This window comes from Balaenoptera physalus (genome assembly GCF_965194825.1).
Source record: "Balaenoptera physalus genome assembly, chromosome: 2".
Classification (NCBI taxonomy): Eukaryota; Metazoa; Chordata; class Mammalia; order Artiodactyla; family Balaenopteridae; genus Balaenoptera; species Balaenoptera physalus.
In genome coordinates, this window is record NC_138883.1 from 92517013 (window position 1) to 92544998 (window position 27986).

The following is a 27986-nucleotide window of genomic DNA, read 5'->3' on the forward strand; positions in this document are numbered from 1 at the left end:
TACCATTACCGTTTTCCTAGGAGCGAGCATCTCTTAATTTCACACTGCCATGTTTATGCGTCCAGGTACCTGAGCGACATTCAGAAAGACCAGCCTCTGGGTGCTTTCTGTGCTTTGCGAGGAAGAAGGCATCCTTGTAGTCAGGGTGCTTAAGAAGCAGAGCCTTGTGTTGGCAGAAATGTGTGTCCATATGTTGAGGGAGGCTGTTCTGGTCAAAAGAACATAGCTGACCTCAAGCTGACCTCACGTCCTGGGTGCCGTGTGGTCAGATGCCGGGCCCTGGGGACGGCAGGAGAGCAAGCGGCCTGGCGGAGGAGGAGCAGGACGGGGAGGCCTCCAGCGTAAGGTGGCCACGGGCCTCACTGCAGTTCTGGGGTGCTCTCTCTAGCTGCCCCCGTCCACGGGCCCCCGCGGCCTCCCAAGTGCTTCCTCACTCCTCTCTCCACCTCGTGCCCCGTGGGCCTAAGGCTTTGCACGCTCAGGGTTCCTGCCTCCTCATGATTTGGCATCCTCGTGGCCCGCAGTGGCCCCTGCTCCTGTCGTTCAATATGGCTTTGTTTTTTATTGCAAATTACCTGCTTATATCTGTTTTATTTATTTTTTCCAACGTCAGCTCCCGAAAGAGAAAAATCTGACTCCACCAGCTCATTTTATTTTGTACCATGTCATTTTCATTAAAAAAACAAAAAACAGCTTCAGTGAGGTATAATGGATACACGAAGAATTTACACACAGTTAATGGAGGCAATGTGATGAGTTTGGGCATATGCAAACACCCAAGATATCGTCAGCACAGTAAAAGTGTGGGCCACTGGTGACTCAGGGGATGGCACCCGTGGGTTACGTGCCTCCGAATCACAGCTGTGGCCCCTCTGGGAGAGGTGAGGGGTCTCGGACCTGTGAGGTTAGCAGGGGCTGTGGCAGAGCAAGCATCTGAGTGGCACATTTCTCCAGGTTCTCGCACTCATTAGTTTCTCCAGGCTCTCTGCTGGGTGCAGGTGTGGGGCCTCTGGGGGTCCCGGTACTGGAGGTGGTGATCATGGGAGGCCCTGGCATCTTCCTGCCCATCCTGCGGTAGTCATAGCATATGCCTGTGCCAGAGTCCACAAGGGTAGCCCGTTCTATGTCAGGGCATGACAAGTCAGTGTAAATGAACATGTCACTGAAAATGACAAAGCAAAAGAGAAGTCAAGGTTTGTCTCTCACGGGCCTCCCTCTGTTGCTCCACTTCTGAGGTGTGAGTGCTGTAGGAAGCAGCGGCTGCCCCTCCCGTTGATGAGGCGAGGAGTTTAAAGCAGGTAGTATGCTTAGTAGCAAAGCCAAAACCCAACTCTGGCTGACCTAGTGCAGAAAAAGTTCTGATCAGACAGTCGCAGGAACTTCTGAGATTCTCCTGGGGGGTTTGGAAGCTGTGCCACCAGGTAAAACCTGCTTGGTCATTGAAGACACCTCTCTTACTGTCACTGGGCACCCGGGCTCAGCTTGCTCCGTGGCACCACAGTCCTGGACTCTGCTGCTAAAACTGCAGCCACCCTTGCTTCTGGAAAGCAGGCGGAGCTACCACTAGCCTTTGCCGGAATGAGCTCTCCAAGGCCCAGGCTTTTTCCAATTTAAAATTTGGGGTGCTGTTGTCTGAAGGTGGGTCCTAGGTTATACACCGAGGCCCTAGCTGCAAGGAAGGCTAGTGATGCAACTTTCAACAGTGGGCTCTGCTTATTGAGGGAGAGGATTCCCCAAGCATGGAAATGGAGTTCAGATACTGAGCGGTAGAGTAAATGACAAGGGTCCTCTTCTGAGGCTTTGTCCATTCTTGGAACAAGGGAACAATGTGAGGAAAACAGTGTGCTATGAACTACATGTTTGTGTCCTATCCCAAATTCATATATTGAAACTCTTGTCCCCAATATGATGGTATTTGGAGATGGGGCCTTTTTGAGGTGATTAGGCCGTAAGGGTGGAGCCCTCACAATGGGATTAGTGCCCTTATAGGAAGAGACATGAGAGTTTGCTTCTCTCTCTGCTCTCCATGTGAGGACACAAGCAGAAGACAGCCATCTGCAAGCCAGCAAGAGAGCCCTCACCAAGAACTGAATCTGCCACACCTTGGTCTTGTATTTCCCAGCCTCTATGTGAGAAAAAAACGTCTGTTGTTTAAACCACCCAATCTATGGCATCTTGTCACAATAGCCTGAACTGACAAAGACATGTTTTAGGGAAGTTGGTTTGGCAGTTTGAGGATAGATTTTATGAGAGAGACTTAAACCATAGGCAATCCCTGGTGAGTGGTGTAGAAATACTATGCTGATCTCACATGCTTAGAGCAGTAGATCTGATTACCTTATCATCATGCCTCATGAAAGGAAGAGAATTCTAATATAGAAAATAATTTCTAAGCACCTCCATTTGGGGAGGAGAATAAGCTGAGAGAGGTAGACCAATAAGCACATGGACAGATGCACAGACAGACAGATGCATCCAGAGCACAGGAGGTGGTATTGTCTAGTTGTGGAAGAGTGTGCCTGCATTCTACTACTAGATTACTTGCTAAGTATGGAAACTTAGGTAGGTTAATTCACCTCTAAGTGTCAAACTAGTCGCCTGTAAAAAGGGGGAAATGATAACACTCATAGTGTACAGTGAGTTAATGCATAAGAAACTCTCAGCTGAGTACTCTCCAAACCAGGTCGCCACTAAACACTAGGAATTAATAGTGATATTCTGACATGAGGTTGTGAGGGCTGGGCTGTTTGGTAGGCATGGAAGTGAGGGAGGGAGAGTGAATTTGAGAAAGATGTGAAAGGCAGGACGACAGGACATTGTGACAGATAGGGTAAAGGGGACAGGGGAGAATGAAGGGTCAAAGAAGACTCCATAAATTATTGATAAATCATCTTTCTCATTTGGTTCTTGGCATTGGGTTATTTTGGTTTGAGCTGGCGTTCTTTCAGATAAAATAACAGAAAGAGAAGAATTGAGAAATTGATCTGATACAATGAATTTTCCGAGAAGCAAAAGAATGGCTGAGAGCATACACACAGGGAAGCCAGGGAAAAATTCAGCTTCCACACACACACCCACCCTCCACTCCTTCTTCTTTATAAAAAGAGGACAACTGAAAACATAGGGGACAATTTTACACTGACTTTACTGGTCAGATAGCCTGATCCTTAATCAGATCTCCTCGCTTTAAATCCATTTTAGAAGGAGATAGGATATAAATTGCAAATAAATAAATAATCAGGTCAACTCATCCACCTTAGGGATTGACTCTTTCCTCAGCAAATGGAGGTCAGAGCCGTACAAGGAGAAAGATGAGAACTGGCCCTAACTCCAAAATTTCACCTCAGTGGCCAGTCCCTGGATTGGAAGTCCCTACTGTGTCATTCCCTGAGGGGGCCTCCGAAATCCTACACATTCTAGCACGTTATTACCGGGAGAGGAAGTAGTTGTTAAGCTCACATGCTAACAGTAGTAGATATAATTTTCCATTAGCCTCTAGTCTCCCCTAGCAGAAGGGTAACTAGGGAATGAAAGATAAGATTTATAGATAATCTTAAGAAGCCTCAACTTATTTCATGCCTTGCTGCCAAGAGCATAGTCTGGAAACCAGAAGTATCAGCATCTCTCGGGAGCTTGGTAGAAATGCAGAGTATCAGGCCTCACTAACTCAGACCTAAATCAGAAACTGCATTTTAATAAGATCCCCAGGTAATTTGGGTGAGCATTACATTTTGAGAACTACTGGCTGAAGACAGGAGAGGGAGAGAGAGAGAGAGACAGAGATCAGTTTTATGGGCAGGAGAAAGCTGAGGCACTGAGAAGGTGGAAGAATAATGAAGGCCTAACTTATAATTTTACCTAAAGCTGGCTTTTGAGTGGTGTCGAGAAAGTGACTCATGACAAAATCCCTTGCAAGGTAGAGGCAGCAGTAACAGTCTTCACAAAGTTCTCTGAAGCCCATAAGTGTCATGTCAGCTCAGCTCCAGGTGCAGAGCTGCCTGTCGACGACAGGTTTATTGAGCTCAGCGTGTGCAGAGCACTTGTTCTCTTCCTTTAAATTGGAAACAGATTGAAGCGCTGTAGGCAGTGTCATTGAGAAGGTGGCAACTGTCTTGTTCCATCTCCAAAGTCACCCAGAGTGAAAGTGGCCTCTAACAACCCCAGGCCGCTCTGGTTGGACTTTCAGGCCCTCAGAGAGTAACTTTCTAAATAAGTCCTCTTCTTCAGTTTTTTTTTTTTTTTAATTCCCTATGTTAGTGGTTCTCAAAGCATGATGCCCAGACCAGTAGCCTCAGTATCTGGGAACTTGTTAGAAATGTAAATTTCTCAGGTCCCTCCCCAGACCTACTGAATCAGAAACTATGGGGGTGGGGCCCAGCGATCAGAAACAAGCCCCCCAGGAGTTTCTGATGTCAGCTAAGTTTGAGACTCAATGCCCTATGTCTTTTAAAAAACTTAAATGGAAATGAAACAAATCTCCTTTGGCCAGCTTTCTAGGGGATAGAAATGTAGATTTTCTTTTTGGACGGCCATTGTATTTCTGTACTACCACCACTAAGGAAAAAAAAGTCAAGTTCTCTATATTTTAAAAAGCACTTTTGCAAGTAGTGTTCCCTGTACACACACACACACACACACACACACACACACTCACACACACACCTCTTTGTGAAGCAGATAGGGCAGCTGTCCAACCCCCATTCTCTGTCTTAACAGACAAGGAAACTGTCCCCAACCGGTCAATTCCCAGGAGCCAGGTCGATTTGGGTTTTGCGTTTTCAGGAAACATCCAATGTAGAAATTCTGTAAAGTCTCCTCAAGGAAGAGATACCTCCCCATCAATGACGCTGTTTTCTCTCATGCCATCTGAAGTTCTATGGTCTTTTTGGAGGCCCTTTGGAATGACTGAAGGTGTGGGAAATCTTTGACTAGTTTTTGCTTTGTTTGTAAAGTTCCTTTTTTTTTTTTTTTTTAATTATTATTTATTTATTTATTTATGGCTGTGTTGGTCTTTGTTTCTGTGCGAGGGCTTTCTCTAGTTGCGGCAAGTGGGGGCCACTCTTCATCGCGGTGCGCGGGCCTCTCACTATCGCGGCCTCTCTTGTTGCGGAGCACAGGCTCCAGATGTGCAGGCTCAGTAGTTGTGGCTCACGGGCTTAGTTGCTCCACGGCATGTGGGATCTTCCCAGACCAGGGCTCGAACCCGTGTCCCCTGCATTGGCAGGCAGACTCGCAACCACTGCGCCACCAGGGAAGCCCCTGTAAAGTTCCTTTTTAACATGGCTCAGTAGAGCTAGTGCATCTCCAGTTCCTTCCAAAGAAAGGGGTTCAGCAACCTGAATCTGCCTTCTCGTTTGCCTTTGATTGAAATTTAAGAGGCTCCACGAGCCACTGGGGTTTGGGGTTAGGGGCTGGGAACTCTACTTTAAGAGGAGGACTACCAGCCCTTTGAGGACATTAGAGTGCCTTGGCTACTGCCACGGTAGTCCAGACCAGTAGCCCAGTATCCTGCCAAGTTAATGTCCTGCCCCCATTTCCAGAGCCGTGAGAGTGTCCTGTGATAGGTGCATATTTGACCAGGAGCGGAGAGCAGGTGTGACTGAGAACGGGCAGGAAGGTGGAGCCACCCTCACCAGACCGTGGGACCATGTGGCTTCTGGTTCTGGGTTATATCTGAGAGGCAGGCTCTGAGAAGCTGCCTCATGGTGAAGGATGAATCTTTAACTAGGATGCAAAGATAAAGGTTTCTGGTCCCAGATCTCCTGATTCATTTGCCACATAAGTTTGGGCAAGTCACTGAAGCTCTTGGACTTTATTCTCCTCATCTATTAAATGGAAGTATTAATACCTGCCCTGCATGTTTCCTGGAGGTGTTGCAAGACTTACATGAGGTCTCCCTCTGAAAGTAGCCTGTAACCTGGGAAGTGCTGTGCAAAGGTGGAGGCTGGGCATTCCGCATGATCCTTCCAACTGTGTGGTCCCCGCAGCTTGTCCCCTCGGGGAGAAGTCTACAGCTCCCCTCCCACGTGGGAGCACAGAGAATGTCTTTCAGGGGGGGACCACATAAGCTTCTCGCAACAGGGCAGTGATTCTTTAGCAATGCTTTTGTACGCCTGGACTCAGAGCCACCCAGAGGAGCCACGAGAGGGTGCCTCACCCCTCTGCGCCCACGAGGCTCTGCTGCCAGTGTGCTCCTCTGCCCAAAGCACAGAATCCAAACCGATGAAGACAGTCTCTGTTCTGCCCTCCACGAAGCTGAATAGAGTCCATTCTACTTCTTCTGCACCTTTTATCTCAAAGCATTCCCAAGCACACAATACACTTCACAGCCTGGTCCTCTGCCAGAAGACAATAAAGGGTCTTTTACTAACCGGCCCTGTTGAAATGCCACCACCTCCACTGTGCAGCTGCCAGATAGCTGTTCTGAGCAGAAAACATCTCTCAATTCCAGGTCATTTAGAATGTCATACGCTGATGAGAGTTCAGGAGGATAGCACCGCAGCCTGCAAGTTACAGAGAAAATCTGGATTTTCGTAAAATGCACACAACAAACCCAAACCAGTCTCCCAACCAATCCTAAGAAAACTAGACTGACTCTATCGGAATGACGTTGGTTTGCTTTGCAATGAAGATCCAAACTTTGACCCTGTCCATTTTTGTCCCATTCAAAGTGGCCTCTTTACTATAAACAATTAGGCCTCTTAAAATGGGAGTTGTATAAATAAAATTTGAGAGTGGTAGAATAAACTTTACTTGGTCTTGTCCCCAAATAACTATGGATATATTAGTGTGTTTTTGCCTAATTCAGTGTAACAAAGGGTTTGTTACGTGACAGAGCTGGGTTAGGAGCTGGGAGGCTAACATGAATTGGACAGCTTCTGGCCTCAGCGTCAGGCACATTCAGATGTTCACGTACCTTGCATAAAAGGAAAGGGCTTGGGGTAACTTCAGACCCCTGACTCTTTTTTCTTCACAACAGATGGGCCTCTCTTAGCAGAGCACCGAACTAGAACAGCTGTAACAGCCAAAGGCCATCTCATCTTGTCCTCAGCTTCCTTCTTACTATTGAAAGGAAACCCAGAATAAATTTGTGGAGGTTTTTAGTAATTATTTGCATAAATGACCTTATAGCCACAGTACCAGAAATTATTACTGGTGTTTGGGTTTCTTTTCAAGGGCTAACTAAATCTAAGCACAACTTTCATTAAGTTCTCTTCAAACGGATGATTTAAAATTTTTTTCAGTAGGGTTTAGATTTTATTTTTCTAACTGCCCAAGTAAATGCCCCATAACAGAGGAAGTTTGAGTTGTGTTTATTCCATTGATCTATACATGTGGGTCTAAGGCAATGCCTAGAAACCCTCGCCCTTTAATTTCAGCTACTTTTGGTGGGTTTTAGCTATTTTTGAAGTCAACATGACCCTTTTGCAGAATTCTTCATGAGCACAATGAAGGAAGGAGGGGGAAAATTGTGATGGCTTAAAATCTATTCACAGACTCAAATCTCTGTTTTCAGAGAACCGTATAAAACCCATTACCAACAATTTGATAAACACCAGTTTGTGCCAGAGCTATGCTGGGAACTTGCCAGAAGCATAGGGATAAGTATATGAGCCATATAAGCAAAAATCCTTGGGGAGATCTGGGCAGCGAGATGAGGTAATCATGAGAAACAATTTGAGAATACTCCAGGATGGTAGGTCGTTAAGTACTAAATTTTCTGCTACAGACTTCAGGGGTCAAAGGGATTCAGGGTAATTGAAAAATAAGGATGTATTGCTGTTCACAAAAGGCTTTGTGAAGGAGGAAAGAAAACCTGGGTCTTGAAGGATTATATTTGATAGTTGGAGTTCAGCCAGGGGAGAGGTATTAATTTAGACAAAGTCAGGCAGAGCAGAGGGGTGCCTGGTACATTTTTGTGTTGATGAACTAGGGTGAAAAACTTTTTAGTTTTTAGACTTCCAGTTGACCATTGAGATGGTGTATCGATGGCCACACGTCCACTTAGTAGAGTGGTGAACCTGCTTCTTCAGTTCCAGCTTTTCCTCAATTGCCCTCTCCTCCCCCAGGGTCAATTTTCCCAGGGATTCAGCTCCTCCACAGACAGGTGTTTGAACTGCAGGTGATACCACCCTTGTGATGTGGAATAGCATATTTACTGGATATTTCTAGATCATCTAACCCAGTGATTCTCCCATTTTTGTGTATATTACAATCACTTGGAGGGCTTGTTAAATCCCAGATTGCTGGGTCCTACCCACAGGGTTTTCAGTTCAATAAGTCTGGGGTCTGGGACAGGGCCAGAGAAACTTTCATATTTAACAAATCTCCAGTGAGGTTGGTGATGGTGGTCCAGGGACCACACTTTGAAAACCCCCAATTTAATCCATTATCTCAGTTTACGAATGAAGAAACTGGGGCCCAGAAAGCTCTGAGTTTAAAGAGTACTTAAGAAGGCAATTACCCACTACCCCTTCACTGCTCACCCCGTGCCACATCCAGCCTAATTCCCAATTCCTACAGGGCAAGTCTGACTTAGATTTTAATTGTCTGAGAGCTGAGCTTCTTTAATCTCAGTGAAAATTTCTGTATATTTAGGAACAGATCTGCCCAAAGGCAGGAGGATAAACTAGCTAACTTTGAGGCTTTTGGGGCTATGAAAATGTTACATTAATAAAATAACTTTTTTTCTACAAATTAAATATTAATTTATTATGTCCCTGATTTTACAACCTGTAGGTGGCAGTGCCTTCCTTCTCTAGACACAGCTAGAGGCCTGAACCGGTTCATTTTCTGAGGAGCTGGGAAGGCTGCCGTGTATATGGTATTAGAGATCAGGCCATCTACCCCGGCCCAGGCCCAGGACAGCTTTGCCAGGGACGGCAGAATCAGATAGCAGGATTTAGCATTCTGAAAACTGAACTGTCCCTGATTCACATGTGAGGTTTTATTAATTTCTAATGTTTTAACCTTATCATTTTCTTGTTTAACTAGTTACATTGTTATTCTTGCCCAAGGTTCTAAACTTAAGACTTGTGAAAAGCCAGAAACCAGAGACACAGCGAAGCGGACCTATTGAAATGCCATGAATTTACTGTAAGAGAGCATTCTTCACTGGAGAGGTTTATCGCTGCCAAAGCACTCTTTCACTGGTGAAAGTCGGGGGCAGAAAGGAAGAAAAAGAAAAGTATGATTCTAGGAACCACATTGCAGAAATGCCAAAGGGAGGTTCAAACAAGTAAGTGATTGTTCATTAGCTCCTGTCAATAATTAAACATGAATTCCCCATTTACATATGACCCAGGACTTGCAGATGCTAGTACATGATTTCCAGTTCTTCAGCAGTCCCTGACATAAAATTCACTCTACGTTCAATCTTAAGATGAAATGGTATTGTAAAAGGCTGAGGGGTGCGCTTGCAAACATCCAGCACTGATACATACTTGTTCACTCTGCCTCCCAAAGACCCCAAGGCGCGTTCCCTTTCCCAATTTCACTTCCCCTTGAAAAGGCACTGAACTGTCTCAGCAGCCGCCAGGGCAGAGAAAAGTTCTGATCTTATGCCTTTTGATCATTCCCTCCCTTCTCTCTCCACAGAGAGAACTGTGATTTCCTGATGCTGTCTTCTCTCTTTTAAGTCATGCAAAGATCAATTAATTCCATCTCAGTTAATTTCATTGGTTGTTCCAACATTTTATTACCAGTTGAAGCTGTTGTCTCCAAGTTACCTACGGAATTGAGTTTAAACTCTCTTTGCGTTCAAGGATGTAGGGTTAGTTTCCACCTTAATTCTTCAGCCTCATCTCTCTCCATTTCCTATTCTCCTCCCTGCACTTAATCTGAACATCACATCATTTCCAAAATGACTTTATGCCTGTGCTTTTGTACATTCTGTTCCTTCTAAAAAATTCTTACTCATTTTTGAAGATTAACTGTCATTTAGGGGAAGCGTTTCCAGACTCCCACAAACAGTACCTTGATCCTCTTTTAAAACAGCTTTTAGCACATTATGGTGTAATTTATATGTTTATGTGTCAGTTCTTACTCCTAGGCCCCCTGCCTTATTTTGTTCTACCACCCACTGCAATAGGTTGATGCCAAAATGGTAGCAACTGTCTTATTCTTCTTTGTTATATCCCTAAGACCTAGCATAGAGCTGGGCAGATAGTGGATGCTGAATAAACATATGTGGGTTTTTAATCAGTGAATCCTATTCAAGATGCTTCTTTCTTTTGTTTACTCAGGAAAGCCCCTCTTTTCTCAGTTTCAACCTTTTTCTTTTCAATTCTCTATTATTTCATTGCGAACCAACCAATAACTTGAGTTCTACAAGTGGTAGGGTTGTATCAATGAAAAGACAGAAATGTTGAAGTGAAAAGCTTGCATAATGATGACAATTCTACTTGTCTTCCTGCCCCTCCCTCTTTTCCTTCCTCTTCTTCTTCTTCCCCTTCTTCTTCTTCTTCTTTGTCTTCTTCTTCTTCTCCTTCTCCCTCTCCCTCTCCCTCTCCTTCTCCTTCTCCTTCTCCCTCTCCTTCTCCTTCTTCTTCTTCTTCTTCTCCTTCTTCTTCCACTACTACTACTGCTACTAAAAAGCAGCCTCGTTAGTATCTGCAAATCTTTGAAAGTTGCCTGAATCCCCCTTCAGAATATTCACAGAAGTTTTCATCTCCCTTTTTGTCTGCTAGATGAATTAACCTTTCCTCAATCACCTGAATTCAAATAAATAAAAATGATTTATTTGCAACTGTTGGGCATTATATTTTATTATCAGTTGTGAAACAATGTTGTGTTCTGCTTATTTTCGCTGCAATAGTATGCTATTTCTGATACTTTTTTAGATAGAGTATTGGGGCCAAGTCTGTGGTCAGCACCAACACTGCAAACATTGTTTTTTAGAAGAAAATGAATCTCACATTTCAGCAACTGACCTAAAAATGAACTTTTTGAACATGCCCTATGTTTTAATGTGAGAAATTTGGCTCTGCATATACATTTGGCATCAACTTGTAAGAGTGGTCAATTCTTTCATTATATAACGCAAACAGGGCAGAACATGGGGCTGAAAACATGTAGACCTGAGATTATGCTGCAAAATCTCTTACAATCCCCAGAAGCACATCCTTGATAATCCCCAGTGACATGTCCTTGTGTTTTCTGTGGTAACGGGGACAAAATGGGAGAAAACTGGAGTAAACAGGAGGCAGTCCTTTAGGAAAGGGCTGTCCAACTCCATGTCAGGAAAGCTGGAAAGCTGTCAAATATGGGTGAGGCTTGGTAATCCAATTTAGAGAATCAGTGACAATGAGTGACAGAGCCTGACATGCCCTCTCACTGTGGTTAGTGCATCTGGGCACATAGAAATAAGTAGTGTAAAAGCAAAAGATTATCTTTAAAGAAGGAGCCCATTGCTCTGGTATTTAGCATGCAAGCAGAGATACCACTTGTTTGGGAAATCAGGAGATTAATTCCTCCTAAAATTTCCAGATGGAGATTATAAGGGAGCAGCGAACACCACAAGGCAGCCTGCAGGACTTGTTAGGCTGGAAGATGAGCCTTCAGACTAGAGAGAGAAGGCAGGAGGAGATCTCACCAGTGATTCAAGGAGACACCCTGGACCCATGGACATGACTTTTCCTAGTAAGATCCATTTGGAGTAGGAATTAAAATATTAAATAGCACAAGCCCTGTGAGAAAGCAAGTGGACAGATTTTATCCACAGCTGCTGTAGCCAGGTGGTATATTTGATAGTGTTACACAAGAAATCACTATAAAGAACTTCAGAGTGTGCAGGAAGAGCTTTCCAGATAGCACTCATGTGAGAAATTATTTTCTTTTCATCCAAAAGTTAAGATAATTTATAACATCTTCCCACCATAGCAAGGCAGAAGAGAAGGCATTTTAGAGCAATTATTTTGCAGAAACATTTTCATGTTGGAGTAAAATAAACCTAGAGAATTTCAGCTTTGCATATCTATGAAGTAGCAAATAGTAACCAAAATACCTAGAGCAAGAGAAACACATTAAAAACAAACAAACAAATAAATAAACCCCACTTTCTTTGAAGGCTGACCTCATAGCATTGGTAACTGCACTGACAAATATTTGTGTATTTTATATATATATAATACATATTATATATATATATTCCCATTTATTTTTATTAAACATAACAATGCAAAATTATATATATATATGTATTAATTAAAATTTATGTGTAAAGTTTAAAGAGTAATAATGAAATGAACACCAGTGGACTCACCAACAAGCTTAAGATACATCTAAGGTCCCTGTGTGTTTACCCTGCTCTGAGCCCTTGGCCTACCTCCTAGAGTTAGAATTATTTTTCTTATTCTCTTGCTTTTCTTTAGTGTTTACCAAATTTATATCCCTAAATTGTTTACTTTTAAACTTTATACAAGTGGAAGATAATACCATGTATATTCTTCTGGAACTTTTCCCCTCTCATCTTTGTGCTTTGAGAATTCTGTTTTACTGCTGTGTGGTATCTCTTGTAAGAATACACCACAGTTTATTTATCCAGATTTTTGTCAATGGACATTTAGGCTCTTTCTAGGTATTACAGTTCCCCAAAATGCTTATATGTAAGTACTTACATTCTTGTCCATGTTTTCTGGAGTGCATGTGCAAGTGTCTCCCAATATCCAAATAGTGATGTAGTGGGAAACACACAACTTCTACTTGATTAGGTAATGACAAATTGTTTTCCTACCAGTGTGGTTTACTCTCAGCCAGCAGTATATAGGAATTCTGATTGTTCTATATACATTCTTTTCAACACTTGCTATTGCCAGACTTCTACATTTTTGCCAGTCTGGTGGGAGCAAAATACTTGTGGTTTTAATTAATATTCTCCCTTTCAATGAGGTTGAACATATTTTCATATGCTTTCTGGCCATAAATCTTTTTTCTTTCATGAAATGCCCAATTTTTATGGGATTGTTTATTAATTTTGTAGAGTATTTAAATATCCAGTATCCAATCGTTTGTCAATTATAATGTGTGGCAAGTGTCTTCTACTAGTTGTGAGTTAAACTTTAATTTCTCCATAAAATTATGCTAATATTTTCACCATTTGTTACATGCATATGCAGAGTTAGCTCTATTTGCATAGAAAAAGTAAATTTCCATTGCAGTATAATAAAGCTATTTTATATCCCAATATCTGGCTTGTAGTAACAGTGTTTTACACATTTGGTTATAATAGAATCTGAATGGCTAAGGCTTTGTCTTCATCACGCATGTCCGTCCTACCTAAAGGAAACGCGTGGTACTATTGGTTGTCCTGAAAGAGGAGAAGATCAAGCAAGCCACTGGCCATTCTCATTTTGCTGGTGAGTAGCAGTTCTCTCTCAACTCTTGACTCTTTTTGTGTCCACTTCAACATCCTTACATTCTCCCAAAGACAGAGAAAATAAAAGGTAGAGACCTAGTATCTGCAAGACTGAAACAAACGATGATGATTAATCACGTTCATATGTACTACTACACTTAACAGCCTATAGTTCTCCTTGATTTCACTTACCACATTAAACACAGCACTTACCATTATTCCAAAGTATAAATTGTTTGTTTAATGTCTGTTTCCCCCACTCCACCCCAGACTGTAATCTCCATGATACAGGGGTTTGTCTTCATTTGTTGTAGTGCCCTCAGCACCTAGCACAGTGCCTAGCACCCAGTCGTCCTCAAAAAAAGCATTTGTTACATAAATGAAAGAGCACATTTATTTTACTCAGCCTGCTTCTTTCTGTTCTGTGTTTGTTATCTGTTTTTGCTGTTTGAAAAGATGATGCTTCTCTACATTATCTCAGATAATCACCTCTACTTTTTCAGTTTAAAGAAAAATTTCTCATCTCTATGGTTGAGATATCTGTGCTTTGATTTTATGTTATGTTCAACTTGTTTACAAAAAAATCAATGGCTTGGACAATAGTATTGATAACATGCTGATCAAAGACGCCCACACATAAAGCTTGGAGGGATGGGGATTATGATTGGCTGAATCTATCAATACGGGATCTAATAAACATAAATGCAAAATGCTTAAGCTGGGTACAAAAAAGAAACAACTGTGCAGATGGTAGAGAAAAAAATCGTGCTTCAATGGCAAACTGTGCATTATTTAGGACACACTATTCAGAATTATGGAATTCTGATTCTGTGGAGATTCTGCATCTTTCATTGCCTTTGAGCTATTTTAGTTATGTGAATTGTGGATAACCTATAGCAGTTTGAAATAATTCTTGTCTATAGACTTACAAATAAATTTTGTCTAGTAGAATTTCAGTTGACACTGTAGATTTGCCAGTTTTGTATCTATTTGCAAATTTTTTTATTTCAATATTCCCAATCTATAAATGTGTCTGTTCTTTGGATTCTCCTTTGAATGAAAAGTGACATCTGCTTGGTTCCCTCATTAGATAATGAGTTAAATAAAATCTTTAATGTGTGTTCATTTTATATTTATATGAGAATCATGATTTTACCTTATTCTGAAAGTTATTCTTTAACAAAATAGAGAACGAGAAAAAACTTGGGTAGATAATACAATATGTGCAGAAGATTTGAAGTCTTAGTTGACAATAAATTCAATATAAGTCATTAGTGTAGTATGGCTGTTGCTGTGGTTATTTGGATATTAAGTACTTAGTTTAGAATCGCTGTTCTGAGATTCTAAACACTGGTTAACTTTTCTTATTTTTAAGCCAATAACTGATTGTTTTGATAATAGTTGCTATAAATCATGTTTTAAAATCTGGTATAGCAAGCCATTGTAATTATTCTTTTTAAAAGAACACTTCAATATTCTTGATAGTTTATTCTTCTAGATGAATTACACTGTGAGTTTGTCAGAGTTAATAAAGTATTCATTTGGGATCTTAGTTTTACATAAAATCTATAAATATTTGCTTAGGACTTAATTGTCATTACTCCTGTATTTGGTCTTTCCAGTAAGGAACAGTATATATATCTCCAATTATTCCCCTCATCTTTTATTTCTCCCACTGTGAGTTTTAATTTTTATTTGAATAATTAAATCGTTTACATCTTGAATTAAATAAAGATGCATTTAATGGTTTCAGTTGTAATATAATCTTTTTTTATTTTTTCTCTAGCTATTTGTAATGGGTCTAAAAGAATATATTTCATTGTTACGTTTATTTTTTCTAAAAAATTATTATCAACATTTTGGGAAATTTTATTGTATTTTTCTCAAATATCGCCAGCATTTCTAGTGTTTTGTTTTAAAAAGTAGGTTAAAAAAAAGACATCCTTGTTTTGAAAATAGTCTCCATTCATCCTGGAAAAAAAAATGAGAAAAATATTAGGTTTTCCTTTTCCTTCCTAAACAATGTCTTGAATAAAAGATGTTTTACTTTTTAGGTAAGGTTATTTTGGGGCAAGGCAGTTAGAAACACCAACAAAGTTTATAAGTCTTTCTAGTCCATGCTTGACCAAAAATAATTTGGATACGCCATGAGTGTTGGTGCCTATAGTCCAGGGCCCAGGAGTTTGTCTACTAAAGGTGTATTAGGAGATTCCACACCATCTCATCTCTTTAACATTCTTTTTTTTTTTTTTAATTAATTAATTAATTTATTTATGGCTGTGTTGGGTCTTCGTTTCTGTGCGAGGACTTTCTCTAGTTGTGGCAAGTGGGGGCCACTCTTCATCGCGGTGTGCGGGCCTCTCACTGTCGTGGCCTCTCTTGTTGCGGAGCACAGGGTCCAGACGCGCAGGCTCAGCAATTGTGGCTCACGGGCCTAGTCGCTCCGCGGCATGTGGGATCTTCCCAGACCAGGGCTCGAACCTGTGTCCCCTGCATTGGCAGGCAGATTCTCAACCACTGCGCCACCAAGGAAGCCCTTCAACATTCTTTTGAGTGTGAGTATCATGCAAAGGAGATTAAAAGTTTGAAATTAAGATTAAACTTTACACAATTTCCTTTGAAAGTCCTTGGTATTTCCTAAATTTCAGTTGTTTGACCTTAAGAAATTCTGAAGGCCTTCTTAGCCTCCATTTCCTTATTTATAAAATGGAATGAAAAATTGTTTTGCCTGTCTCCATGGGTGGTTGTTTGAATCAGATAAAATGGTGAGGGCACCTTTTCCTTTGTTAAGAGTGGTTGGCCATTGAGGACCATTTCAACTAATTTCAATAAGAATATGTTCAATCTATTTTATGGCTGCCATGATTCCATGTAATTATGGAGGGATGGGAATACAGATGAAATACAGAATACGGTCCCTGTCTCCTAGAGAAATGCCTCTCAAACATTAATGTGCACACAGATCTCCCAGGGTCTTGTTAAATGACAATTTCTGATTCAGTTTGTCTGGGGTGAAGCCTGGGATTCTGCTTTTCTTTTAATTTAGCATTATAGCACTTGTTTAGTGAAATTACTTCTCTGTTTGGAGTTGTCATTAATTAGATATCCAGGTCTTTGAGGAGGAAAAACACACAACCTCTGTTAATTAGGTTACCTACAGAAATCCAGACTTGGTAAACCATCAGAACACTTGGAATCAAGAGGATTCAAGTCCACTACCAACCAGGAGCACCATGAAAATGTGGTCATTTGGGGTTTGGTCAGGGGAACAGGGCCATTGAAAGCCAGAGGGGAATATGGGGCATAGCTTAGGAACTGGAGCGTCCATGGGCATGGAGGAGAGTTAAGATTGGAACACTGCGGTGGGCAGATCAGAGCACTAGAGCACTGGAGCAGGAAGAGGAAATGAATCTTGGGCAAAAGTACACAAAGACCTTTCCAAGGAAGACATTCTGCATTTCTAACACCCGCTAAGTGATGCTGATACTACAGGTGACAAGATCCTTACAGAAAAGTCATACACATTAGAGGCAGAGATCAGCAAAAACTAGATATCATTGAGTATCCAAATATATGGAAAACTGGAAAGATCAGTGTGGGCCAGAGCATGGGAGAAGTTTTCGTGGCCATGAAAGATGGACAGGATTCACCTTGAGATTCCTTTCTACTGTTGGTAAGGAGACAAAGCAGGCTCAGGCATACCACAGTCTCTCACTGGAGAAAAAAAGTGCTTTGAGTTTTGAAACTTCTGTGGATTCATGCATTTTCAGATGCTTGAAACAGCTTCTGAAAACAATGTATGAAGGTGCTTAACCAACAAACAGTGGTTTTAAGTTGCTGTTGGAGTTCAATATTACGTATGCACATACATTTGGAAGTTGAGATTGCTCCTGCATCCATGGAACATGTATGTGCACATGCCTTCTTACATATGACCTTATTACCAACCAGGATATTTTCTGTGCTTCTTTGTAGACAAGTCACATGTTTTGTGTTTGTAGTATCGTTAAAGGCAGCATTTAGGCTTCACTAAGAACCAATTAGGCTTCCAAGACAGTCAAGCAATGCCTTCCTACATGCTGATCAGCTTGCTCTGGAATGAATGAGTTACTGGATTCTCATCCCCAGGAGTGGTCTGCAGCAAAGCTACAAAATTGCACAAGTTTATCTTCAGTGCTCACTGACTCGTTTGGTCCCCCATCCCTTGGGGACTCAGTGCCCATATGCTTCTCCCTAATGGTCCTGATAACCCTCACTCTAGTTTCCATGCTCACACCCCTTCCTGCTATCAAATGTGTTTCATTCTGCATCTATCCCTTCAGAATGGAGCTATTACAATAAACTCATCTCCCACATACGCCCTACTTGGACCCCAGACTTCAGCCAGAGGTGTTTATTCATTGTTCCCTGACCACAGCTTCTGCTTTCTGCTCTATGCTTTAGCTTTCTCCTGGACTGCCCCTTCTCTTCCATTCTTTCTAGCCAGGCAGGTCCTACCCGTCTTGAGCTCAGCTCAAATCCTGCAGACTTTGTAAAGCCTTCCAAAACTTCCCTAACATGAATCCCTCAGTAGATTGTTGTTTCTACTATGCGTTGACAATTAATCATTTGCTGCTTTATTACTATTTTTCTATTGCTGTCTTCCATCATCATTTAGAACTTATATTCAGCTCTTTAAAACTTGACATCCTGGCTCCTCTGCTACAAAAGCTCCTTGAATTTAGAGTTTGAATCTTATATATTTTTGTATATTATACAGAGAGTCTCACACAAGTAAAATGTTTTTTAAAAGTTCTTTTTATGTGATGAACTAATTCTAAAATTTTCAGGATGGTCATAGTGAATATAGAAGGCCATTCAGGGGCTTCCATTGGCTTAACTGAAGAGAAACATAACTTAAAAAAACCTGGATAGGATCAATGGAAGTCTTTCTGATTCTCTCCCAAATGTACTCCAAAGCTCTGGAGCCTGCCCCTTCTGTTGGACTGGCCCTGTTGCCATGGGAACTCTGCCCTCAGTTGCAGTCCAGCTTTCAAGCTGCCAAATAAGAAAGGATGGAGGGGAGGACATTTCTTATGGCTTCTTGGCTGGCCTCATTTCAGTCCTGTTCTCCACCCAAGTAGGAGTGTGATATCTCTCCAAGGAGAAGCACATGCTGAAGCTGGGAAATAAAGTGCACCTGAAAGCACAGGTGAAAACCCTGCACAGGCGCTGGAAGAGGTGCTCTTCTGTCTGTGATGCATCCATCATGCACACCCAGCCTCCGTCTTCAGAATCTTCTGGCCTGTGACAGAACGCGATGTCGGGCTCTGTCTCCCACCCTTCTTTGCTGATCCTGGTCTGGATGGCAACTCTGGTCAGACGTGCCTGTTCTCTGTTTCCCTGAGAGAGTGAGTACCGATTACTCTGTGTGGGTGAGGCAGGGCAGGGCAGGCCCCTGGCCTGGAGAGGCAGCTAAGCTTCTGCACACACGGGCTCCCTCCTAGGCAGCAAGTAAGGACTTCAGCTTCAGGAGTCCAGCTCTGGCTTTGGGTCACTCTTTTTCCCTTCCTTCCACCCACCCCAAACCTTTCTATCACACCCCAAACTTAGTCACATCACTGTGAAAGGCAATGCTTTCAATAGCTACCTCAGAGCATTGATGTCTGACATACTTTCAGCTCTGAGAAATCACAACTGCCACCCAGGAAAATGACTGGGAAGAAGCCAGCTTTCCCTCTGCTTTGTTCTCTGCTGGCAGCCACAAGACCAGCAGTGGCCATCTTGCCCCGATGAGCTCAGAGCTGGGCTTTCATCCTTTCAGCCACACCCTGGCTACTCGACCCATGGGCTTAGCTGTTCTTTCCTCTGCCCACTCTCTCATCTGAGCCTTGGAGGCTATTCCTAGAAAGAGAAACACTCGTAAATGCACCTCCTTCTTCCAGATGGAGGGAGGGTATCAGGAACTGGACTCAAAGGAACAAAGAAAGTGTAAGGAATTGAGACAAGGGATTGAGGCAGTTGGGTCTGGAGCCAAGGAGTAGTGTTCAGGTTTGGTTACCAGTTTCCTGATCCCTCCACTAGTCAAGAGGGCAAACCGGGGGGATAGAGGACTAGGTGAGAGGAGCTGGAGGGTGGAAATAGAAGAGGAAATTTCTGTCTTTGGAGAACTTACACTCTTATGGACGCAGGATATATTTGTCTGTTTATTATGTATTTATTCAGGATCCACACGTGCTTTCCTGAACCAAACCGGCATCCTCTAGACCCTCGCTATAGAGTTTTTACTTTAAGATATCACAACTCATGTCTCATTCTCCTTCATGATGCTTGATCTTAAATACAATAATGATGAAGTGATTGTCCAACCTCAGGAACCTTATTTAGAGCTTCCTTGGGATGATCTCAGAGACGCTGAGAAATTTTCCCTGACCCTTCCTTCCATACCCTTCAAAACATGAAATCTAACCCACCACTATTTCACCCACCACAATTTCAGAACCTGAAATTGCATGTTAGGTCTTTTGAAGGTATCTCAAAAATATCTTGTTTCTTGAAGTCTTTAGTTAAAAGGTAGTGTCATATACACAAGACAAAAAAAAAAAAAAAAGATTATTCAGAATTATTTAGATATTTGGAAAATAATATAATTCTCCCCTAGTAACTCCATAAACCAAAAACCAAAATAATTCCCACTTTAGTGTAATACTTAAATGTAAAAAGAAAAAAACACAAATCCTTAAAATGCAAGAAGGACATAAATAAATGTTTACTTATTCCAGTCCAGAATGGCCTCTCTAAAGCAATGGAAGAAAATATGAAGGAAAAAAAGTAGATTTGATTACATAATAATTTAAGAATTCAGTTTGTCAGAATAGATTATAAACACTATTAATGATAAATTTCAAATTGGGGGAACTTGCAATAAATATGGCAAGAGACTGATATCATAAATGTATAAAGAGCTTTTCCAAATCAATATAAAGATCTCTAAGACCTCCGTTTGAAAATTGATTAAAAAATGAAGATAATGCACATATGAATAAACATTCAATTTCACTAGCAATCAAAGAAATGCAAAATAAAATGATAAGAAAATACTATTTTCATGTAAGAAATTGACATTAAAAAAAACAGCCGAATGGAACTGAGGTGACAGTGAAACCTCCAACCTGATGTCCCCTCCCTCCCAACAGAGGCTCCTGATTGGCTCCTCTCTCTACCCCCTCAGGGACTGAATTTGTCCTTCTGCATTTCTGGGTTTTCCACTCCCCTGAATGCTCTTGTCTTTCTTTCAGTGTTTATCTGTGTCCAGGGTAATGCTGAGAAGGAGGGGACAGAGCACAGATGAGAAGGAAGTCTGGAATAACTATGTCATATTTCTAGAGATGTTCTTTTACTCAGAATATCTCACACCTACTGCAGGCCAAATAACCTTTTGGTTCTCACTGCCAAATTTAATAGACACTCAGTAGAGAATGACTTATACTATAGCTTGAAAGCCATTAACTCTAGCCTTAATAAGTGGTTAAAGATTACTCTCTGGGCCCATAATTTGTCCATTAGCCCCTGCCTAGCTTCCCTTGATTCCTTGCCTGGCTGGGCCTCCATGTTTGACATCTTTAATCTTGTCCTCATCACTAATCTAGAATCTTGTCATCTTAACTTTCTATTCTGTCACTTTGCTTTGCCTCCCACCTCCAGGGACAAATTCCTACTTTCTCTGCTCCTTGCTTCTATTCCCTGCTTGCTGAAGAAGGACACAGGACCACACTGGCTACGCCCACTGCAACTCATGTGCTACACAATATCAATATCCTGTTGATTTTCCTGACCGCTTCCCGTAATGGCTGGTCCAAACGTGTTCGAAAATCCACAAAGTTCCTCCTCCTCTGATAATAATAATAATAACAACAACATTAACAATAACAATAATAAAAACAATAATAACAGCAAATACTACTATAGTACTTATTCTATTTGGGGCTATTCTATAAGTGTTTAACAATTATTAAGTCACTGAATACTCCTAGTAACTCTATAAAAGAGGTAGGTATTATTATATTTCCCATTTTATGGATGAGAAAACTGAGGCACATGGAGTTTAAGGAACTTTCCCAGGACCATCCAGGGGGTCAATGATGGTGCCAGAATTTGACAATGGGTGGTCTAGAGTCTTTTTCTTGACCACTTTGCTGGATCACATCTTTATATTCCCATCCCCTCTCTCTCAGGAGACAATTTTGCTTCCTACATCACTGAGAAAGTCCACATTTTCTCCTTTTATATTATGTTTTTTGTTTGTTTGTTTGTTTAAACAATAGAAATTAATTTCCTCACAGATCTGGAGGTGAGAAGTCTGAGGTAAGAGTCTCGGCATAGTTGGATTCTGGTGAGGACTCTTTTTCTGGCTTGCAGATGGCCATCTTCTCACTGTGTGCTCACATGACCTAGTTTTTGTGCATGCATAGGGAGAGAGGGCAAGCTCTCTGTAATCTCTTCTTAGAAGGGCACTAATCCTATCAGACCAGGGCCCCACCCTCATGACCTCATCTAATCGTAATTACCTCCCAAAGACCTTGTTTCCAAATACCATCTCTTTGGGGGTTAGAGCTTCAACATATGAATTTTGGGGAGGCACATTCAGTCCATAACACTTAGTATTCAGTTGTGCATATTATGTTTTTTGGGGTCTCCAAAGCCATTCTTGCCCCCTTATTTCAGACTCAGAAAATAGCATTTACCTATCACAGGAGGCAGGCCCCCCTACTGTGTTCTTGGCCCCACCTCTTTCTTTTTTGTTGTTGTTGTTGTTTTTTAATTTTTATTTATTTATTTATTCTTTTGGCTGCATTGGGTCTTTGTTGCTGCGCATGGGCTTTCTCTAGTTGAGGCAAGCAGGGGCTACACTTCGTTGTGGCGCGTGGGCTTCTCACTGCGGTGGCTTCTTTTGTTACGGAGCACAGGCTCTAGGCTTCAGTAGTTGCATCATGTGGGCTCAGTAGTTGCAGCACGTGGGCCGTAGAGTGTGCGGGCTTCAGTAGTTGTGGCACATGGGCTCAATAATTGCAGTGAGTGGGCTGTAGAGTGCAGGCTTAGTAGTTGTGGCACACAGGCTTAGTTGTTCCACGGCATGTGGGATCTTCCTGGACTTCCCAGACCAGGGATTGAAACCTGTGTCCCCTGCATTGGCAGGTGGATTCTTAACCACTGCGCCACCAGGGAAGTCCCTCCCCCCAACCTCTTTCTAAGATGTTCTTTTCTTTCAGGTTTTGCTCTCCTCCATTCACAGCTTATTGCCAAGATCTTCAAATCCTCCTCCCCAGTACATCTTTCCTTCCAAAGCCTTCAAATATGCTCTGGTCTCCCTCATCCTGAGAGAGCTCTGAGCCCTCCTGTATAGTGGGCCTAGAAGGCTTTACCTGCTTGTGTACTTCTTAAAATCGTGTCCTTTCTTCGGGTGCCATTGGGACCTCCTCAGGTGCCGTCTCTGAGCTCCATAGCTTGTCTTGCATTTCATGACTCTGGGCTCCCACAGCCCATGTGCTGAACCCAGTCCTATTGGCATTCAGGACCTACTGTCTCAGCATGCTGATTACTTATTCCTGCCTCATCTTCTAGGGATTATGGCCCCTTAGAAACAGAGCCCATTCATCTCTCCATCGATTAATTAGCTAATTAATGGTTTCATTAAAGCTGTTTATCGAGTGTCTACTGTGTGTCAGGCACTGTGAATTAAGAATACAAAACAAATATGGCAGCCCTGGAAACTGAGACTTGCACAGATGAAAAGTAGAAAGCCACTAATTGTAATATAGTAAGTAATATTTCGGTGGAACACCCATGTGTAATAGGCACTGTGCAAAACCCATTCTTATATCATTTAAACTTCATGTGAAGGAGCCATTATTCACAATTTAAAGATGAGGCAACTGAAGCATAGAGAGAGGTTAGGTAACTCTCTGAAGATTATACAGCTAAATGCAAGAACAGGAGCTCCAAGTCCATTTTCCTTTTTAATTCTGCTATGCTAACTACTGCAGACATCTCTCTAAGATGAAATGGGAACCCTGAGGCCAGAGGAACCAAATCTCTGGGAGGTGGGAGCTGTTTTGCAAAGGCTTCGCAATGATGCTAACACTTGATCTGTGTCTTGGAGGAGAAATAGACATTTGTCCAGTGGACTGGAGAGTGAGTAGAAACAGCAGGACATAAAACGGTGAAAACAAAAATGATTAGATTAAGAACTGCAAAAATACAGGACTTCCCTGGTGGTGCAGTGGTTAAGAATCTGCCTGCCAATGCAGGGGACACAAGTTCGATCCCTGGTCTGGGAAGATCCCACATGCTGTGGAGCAACTAAGCCTGTGCACCACAACTACTGAAGCCCACGCGCGCTAGAGCCCATGCTCTGCAACAAGAGAAGCCACCGCAAAAAGAAGCCCGCGCATTTCAAGGAAGAGCAGCCCCTGCTCCCCGCAACTAGAGAAAGCCCTCAGGCAGCAACGAAAACCCAACGAAGCCAAAAAAAAAAAGAAAAAAAGAACTGCAAAAATACTTCTAAGCCTGGAATGTAGGCTATACAGAGGGACACCTGGAGATGTGGTTCGAAGGTCCTTAGACAGTGGCTATATTGTAAAGAGTCTTCTATGATAAATGAAAAAGTTTTAATTTTACATTTTAAGATCCCAGTAGCGTCTAGCAAAATGATAACACTTCTGAGATGTCCAAACACTCTTTCTCGAACTGAAACTACTTTACAAGTATACAGAATGTGAGTCAGGAAATTCCTGAATCCGTGCCTTTCTGATGAGCTCACTGTTTTAGCAGCCAGAGTATTTTAGCACCTTTCTTGACCTATTATTACATAGTTTCTGTGCCTTCCAATTTTTCAGAAAACAATTCTGCCATTTCTTGTCTAGCTTGAGCCTTTTCCTCCCTGTACAAAGGGAAGATGATGTAATTCAAGGAACTGCTTGTTCTGTTTGGAAATAATGCCAGGGACACCAACGTCTCAAATAATTCCTTCTCTCTTGATTTCTTGTGCATCCAAATGGGTGTGTGCTTAATGGCTTTGAAGATCTAAATAGGTATCATCCTGGGTGGGGAGAGGGCAGCATGAAGCCAGGGGCCCAGGCACTGACCCTGGAGCTCTGTGCTCAGCATTCCCTGTGTCACTCACTGAACAGTGGACCTGACAGCTTTGGCAGGTTCAGCCTTGGGCTACAAAACCCTTCAGGCTGAGGGTGAAAATAAAGGCTCCCTGCTCTAGGAGTTGTTGCTGGTTTGTTCCCTCCCTGTAAGCAGTGACTTACCCAATCCCATCTCTGTCCTCAGCACACACGTCATGGAAAAGTTCTGCCTTTCTTCACCTTGAACTGGTCATCAGTACAAAATATCAGCCAGATCTTTCCAAAAAGTTTTAGGAAATGCTGCTCAATGCTATTATGGGCATCCAGTAACAAGACATTTATTTACTTAGCATGCAGGGTAATGAGCTATTGAACAGCTATGAATTCTCTGGATAACTGAAAATCAACTCTCTTTTTTGGTTTGTTTTGTTTTTCTTTTTAAAATCCTCCCCTTTTTAAACTGAGGTATAGTTGCTGTATAATATTATATGTTACAGGTGTACAGTAGAGTGAGTCACAATTTTTTAAAGGTTATACTCCATTTATAGTTATTATAAAATATTGGCTATATTCCCCATGTGGTACAATATATCTTTGTAGCTTATTTTATACCTAATAGTTTGTACCTCTTAAGCCCCTACCCCTTCCTCATCCCTCCCCGCTTCCCTCTCCCTACTGGTAACCACTGTTTTGTTCTCTATATCTGTGAGTCTGCTTCTTTTTCGTTATATTCACTAGTTTGTTGTATTTTTAAGATTTCTCATATAAGTGAGATCATACAGTATTTGTCTTTCTCTGTCTGACTTATTTCACTAAGCATAATGCCATCCAAGTCCATCCACGTTGCTGCAAACGGCAAAATTTCGTTCTTCTTCATGGCTGTTAACTCTGTTTAGAATATCATTTGGGCAGCAGTATTTCTGGAACATATTACATACGTGATGGGATAACATTCTGAGATATTCACTATGTTTTTCCCTCTCTGCCTTTCTCTTTTTTTCCTTTCCCCCATCCAAGCGGGGTCAGCTTTCTTTGGTTCATTGTCTCAGAGAAGGAATATGATGGGGCAGAAGGCAGAAGCAGACTGTACATCTATCTGGCTTTTATGTTTCAAAGGCCCAGGTTCTTAGAACAATTTAGTGGATTCGCAGAGGGGGTGAAAGAAAGAGGACTTGGGGTGTGGAAACATGCATGAAGAAGGATAATCCTCCAGACTAAAAATAAATGCACCCGGGGGCAGAAGGAGGGGAAGGGAGAACCACAGAGAAGGGGAGGGGGTGGGGAGAATGGGGGGAGTGGCAGGAGAGGGGAGAGGTAGAGAGACAGAGATGCAGACCCCTAGAGCCTAGACAGGACTTCCTGAGTGGTGACTCCAGGAAGAAGAGCCAGGCAGAGCTTTGCAGGAAGATCTTTACTCTCCAGGAGTGGATGAGAAGCCGCAGTGAGCCAAGGCTGGGTGAGGAATAGGAGTGCTGAGGGCAACAGCGAGCTCACCTGTGTGTGCAGGTGACTCAGGGACCCAGTGCCCAGCTCACCAGTGTTTCAACATTATTGGCGTCTCTTGGAACCTTTGACATAACCTCAGAGTTATGGAGGCTAGGAGTGGAGAGGTGCTATGAAACCTTGAGGTTTGAATTTGTAAACCACTCAGTGGGACAGGGACTCTCAATAGAAATGATTGCGAACTAAAGAACGTTAAATTTCTTGCAATCCGTGCTTTTGCGAAGCATCAGGCAGTCTTCTCCATGGTTGGGACTGGCTCACAGTCAAGGTCCTGAGTGTCTGTTGAGAAGGGAGCACTTTTACCCGCCAGCCAGTGTTGCAGGCTGTGGTGATTTTTCAGTCTTTCTTTCTGCTTTTTATATAGCTTCCCTGTCCCCAGCCCAGCTTTCACTTCTTGATACTTATCGTGGATATACGTAGCTCCCACTCCCTTTTCCTCTCCAAATTTGCTCTCCTTAATGTGCCTTGGCCAGGAAGCCAGATAACGAACCTTAGAATTATATATAAAGGGAGAGGAAATCAGATCTGCGAGTCAGCTCATTTTCCTCATCTACAAAATGAGGGAGCTGTCATAGATCATTGCTAAAGTCCAGTCCAGCTCTAACGTTTTATGATTCCTCTGAATAAACTATGTGAGCTTTTATGCACCGTTTTTGGAACGTATACTTTTCCCATTTCCTGATTCTCAGCCGTGTTCTCAAGAGATGAGGTTGCTCTGTCTGTGACATCTTGAAAAGTGACGTTATTTAACTTGGCATTTATTGCTCAATTTACAATTCGTCCATTCATTGAAAAAATTATCGAGCATCTACTGTGTGCCCAGTGCTGTAGTATATGGTTGGAATACAAAGATTAATACACAGTGCCTCCCTCAAGGTGTTCACAGGCTAGAAAATTGATTCTCCATCTCTTCTGCAGTCGTGGAACCCTTTGGGAATCTGATAAAAGCCCATTATATTAGAGGCTATTATTTATTGAGCACTTACTACATGCCAGGTTCTGTTCCAAATGCTTCAAAAGTAGCATATTTTATCTTCAAATATCTATGAAGTAGTTATTATTATCTGCACATACAGATGATAAAATAGAGACGCAAGCACGAGGACACATGGCTAATAAGTGGTGAGAACCAGAATTTACTCCCAGGCAGTGCAAGTCTGGAGTCCACATGCCTCATCTGAGACTGCTGTGTTACTGAAATCAACCACAACAAGAACGACATGATAACAACAGCGACAGATTTTGAGAATCAGTGCCATATACCAGGCAATGTATCAAGCTCTCTACATTATCTCATTTAGGACTAATCCCAACGTCATGAGTGGATACTTTCATTATCTATATATTTCAGTGGAGAACCTCTTGGCTTAAAATGCTTAAATAATTTGCCCTAAGGTTCACATCTAATAGTGAGGGGAGATGAGGTACAAAGTGCATTTTTGATACAGTTTTAGATGGTTCATGAACTTCTTGTCCTCTGACCAAGAGGAAGAGACAGATAAAAAGTGTACTGATTTGTGGTAAGTGCAGTGAGAAGTTCTGTGGGAACAGCATATATCATTCTGCAGGATCAGGGAAAGCTTCCCAGAAGAAGTCATACTTGAGCAGAGTTTAAAGGATAAATAGGAGCACAGACAACAGCAGTGGGGAGAAGGGCGTCAAGGGTAGAGGGAAGAGCATGTGCCAAGGCAGGAACCAGAGACAATAGCACGATCTAGTGAACCACAGAGTTGAGTGTCACTGGGATTTGCTGTGTGTGAGGACAAGGCAGCAGAGGATGAGGCTGAGAAGTCAGGCAGGAGTCAGGTCACATAGGCCCCTGGGTGTGAAGGAAAGGCATTCGAACTCTACCTGCTCTGTGAAGAGCCATTGGGGGCTTTTAAGTGTGGTAATGTGCATTGTAGAAAGTAAGGTGCAGGGAAAGCTAGAAGGGGGAGCCCCCTGAAACAGAAAAAAGAGGAAAGTGTGTTAGGCTATTGTTGTGATGAGAGCCTGAGTTAAAACACTGGAGGTAGAGA

The 27986-nt window shown here is 42.2% G+C and overlaps 1 protein-coding gene across 5 annotated transcripts in view; it reads left to right on the forward strand.

The window, feature by feature from the left end:
• Nucleotides 1-27986, forward strand: part of LOC309654658 (uncharacterized protein) — a 135761-nt gene that overhangs the window by 51732 nt on the left and 56043 nt on the right. For 2 of the 5 annotated variants that reach the window (XR_014260382.1, XR_014260383.1), the window contains exon 1: nt 5252-13355. The exons of 2 other annotated variants lie outside the window; for them this stretch is intronic. The gene's annotated coding sequence lies outside the window, so the exon portion shown is untranslated. Of the gene's footprint in view, nt 1-5251; nt 13356-27986 lie in introns of those variants that run through there. One more of the 5 variants, XR_014260384.1, reaches the window with a different exon arrangement.